Raw genomic sequence first — 2,706 nt, 5'->3', positions numbered from 1 at the left:
CTGGACGTTGGTTGAGCTTGGCCACCACCTGTGAGTTGAGCCCTGGACGTTGGTTGAGCTTGGCCACCACGCGGCGACAATTTGGCTGGGTTGTTACAGGCTTACCAGTTACCACAGTTGCAAGTATTGAGGCCTTGCTGGCTTACCAGTTACCACAGTTGCAAGTATTGAGGCCTTGCTGGCTTACCACAATAGCTGCGGCCTGCAAGTGTTGAGGTCTTACTGAAGGTGGTTATCAACTAACACTTTGGAAGAACCTAATATATGCATTTGCATGTTAGATCCTGTGAACCATGAGTATCTTGTAACTTGTAAGTGCCGCGTCCTGTTGCTACCAATACACAACCTGTGGTAAGCATTATGAGCCTGTATTATTTGTAGGTATTACGCCCTGTCTCTCTAATTTTGCCGGCAGCCGCATGCCCTGGATTGGCTGCACACTCGTGCTCATCTATCGTATCACAGATGTGAAACCTTCCACATGTCAATGTTAATTATATGCTCTGTTTGTAGATGATTCGATAGACAGTACAAAAAATTTCATTGTAGGTTTGGAATATTTTGGGATGTGAACAAGTTGCAAAGCTCAATTCTCCATATGAGATCAAGAAATAATAGATATTTATTTTATCTCAGTTTCATTGAAGAATGAAACAGTCATATTGGCTTTTGTTTTTAGGTGTTATTTTTTATCTATATGTCATAAGGCCTGTGTGGATTTACTTATGGAACTGCAATTTGTGTTGTCTTATTCGGCATATGCTAACTAATCAATGGTATCTTTCTAAAGACCTAGGTAAATACTCTGAGGAAAGAGGCTGGTATTGATGCCTTCAAAAGGGATAGTGATAGATCTAAGAGAGTGGTGAGGAGAGCCATGCGGAACACTTAAAGGCATTTCTGGCTTCCTTCAAAATACAACTAGGCTCTGCTTTATAGAGGACTTCTAAAGGATGGCTTGAAAAGGGATGGATGCAAGGATGGTGAAGATTTGGTAATAGATGGTTTTCTCCCAGTTTTATACAAATTAACTGGGCAATTCTCTTGTGCTTAACTAATAGGTAGAGGCAAATCTTTTGCCTTTGTTTCGAAAAAAAGAAAGATTCAATAATAGGGGGATGGGAGAAGGAGCCGGGAGGAACGATTAGATACATCCTTGTTTCCTTCAAAATACAACTAAGCTCTGCTTTATAAAGAGGACTTCTAACCGATATTAGAGAACTCTGTAGTATAAGATGCAAACATTATTATGAAAGGATACCAACAAAACAAACAGCATACAACTAAAAGGTACTACCTCCTTTCCAGTTTAAAAGGCCTACGCATATCTCTAGGCTGACAATTTTTCCAACCTAACACGAGTCATAGATCGTAAATATATACCATTAGAAACTTCAAATGTTATATTTTCCAATGTTATAATTTTTGTGATATACAATTTGCATCGCATTGGTTGAATTGGCAAGCCCAAACTTGGATGTGAATAGTGACACATAAACAACCTTCGTCTACAGTATATTTCAGTGGGCCTCTTGACATAGCATGATTACAGTTTTGGGTAATGTTTCTGCTCACCAGTTTTGCATAATAGCAAACTGTACCATAGGCCATAGTCATGTTGGCTTCTAGTTTACGGATTACCTTCAAGATTTTTCGCCTTCATTTTATAAAATAGATTAGTGTGTCACGCAAACATGATTTTTTGAAATCGGATATGGTTCAGATCAGATCAAGGATATTGTGATTCACTATAACATCACATCTCTGCTATACTAGCATGGCGCTACAATTGGAATTTTGTGCCAATTAGAGAGTGTACTTATCCCTAATAGTGAATCAAACACAACAAGAACTGTATATAATTCAGATAGTAGTTGCTGTGTCTAGCTGTGTTGCACTGAAATTACAAACATTAAAAACTTTAGACTACCGATATTTGATAATCACAATTCGTGCACTGTATTCAAGCGCATGCGTTTCACACCCTTACTCAGTAGTTGAGTTATCTTTCTCCTTACACTCTTCCTCGTTGTTGTCTTCTACAACTTTCTTTTGATTCGTTGCATCATGTAGCCGACTTGTCAACTTTTTTCTTCTGAGCAATTGCAATCAATGTCTTGTTTATCGGTTGATGACTTTTCTCCTACAGTGCCTACTGCTGAAGATCACAATGGAAATACAGAGCACCTGACAAACAAGTTTTTCCAGACGACAGGCTTGGCGACCGATATTTACAGGTGCTCTGCTTTTGTGTATGACAGTGACATATGATGACCTGTTTCCAGTTTGCGCATAGCACTGTTTCAGTCAGTCTCAATTCCTCCACAATTTACATACCAACCTATTCTGTGTGAAGAGTCTTGATCATCTTCGGAGTGGTAGCTTCCTTCTTTGTGGTATCATCACTTTGTGCATGCGATAATCTGATGGCGGCTGTGGTTAGAGGTGTTGCGCAGTATGCAAATATCACTTTGGTCTACCAGTCAAGAGATGAGATGACGTGGTTCACTGATACTCAGGTTGAGAAATATTTTTCTTCCCAGCATGGTAGTTGGGAAAACAAACTGGACTCTGTAAATCAGGGGCATGATACACATTTGCTTTGGTCCTAAGCTTCAGTGTGTAAATTAGCAGTGTTGCAAAATTGTAAACTCTTGTACCGATGTATAACCGGATGGTTAGCTGAATGGATATCAATTTGAGTCA

General features: G+C 39.4%; 1 protein-coding gene across 3 annotated transcripts in view; it reads left to right on the top strand.

Moving 5' to 3' along the window:
- The window catches only part of LOC119322994 (protein MOS2-like), a 5,126-nt gene extending 2,420 nt beyond the window's left edge, over positions 1-2,706 (top strand). For 2 of the 3 annotated variants that reach the window (XR_005156023.1, XM_037596546.1), the window contains exon 2: positions 2,150-2,706. The gene's annotated coding sequence lies outside the window, so the exon portion shown is untranslated. Of the gene's footprint in view, positions 1-790; positions 995-2,149 lie in introns of all 3 variants that reach the window. The other variant, XR_005156024.1, reaches the window with a different exon arrangement.

This window comes from Triticum dicoccoides, chromosome 6B (assembly GCF_002162155.2).
Source record: "Triticum dicoccoides isolate Atlit2015 ecotype Zavitan chromosome 6B, WEW_v2.0, whole genome shotgun sequence".
Lineage (NCBI taxonomy): Eukaryota > Viridiplantae > Streptophyta > Magnoliopsida > Poales > Poaceae > Triticum > Triticum dicoccoides.
The sequence above is the reverse complement of the archived record's forward strand: the minus strand, read 5'-3'. Positions and strand labels throughout refer to the sequence as shown.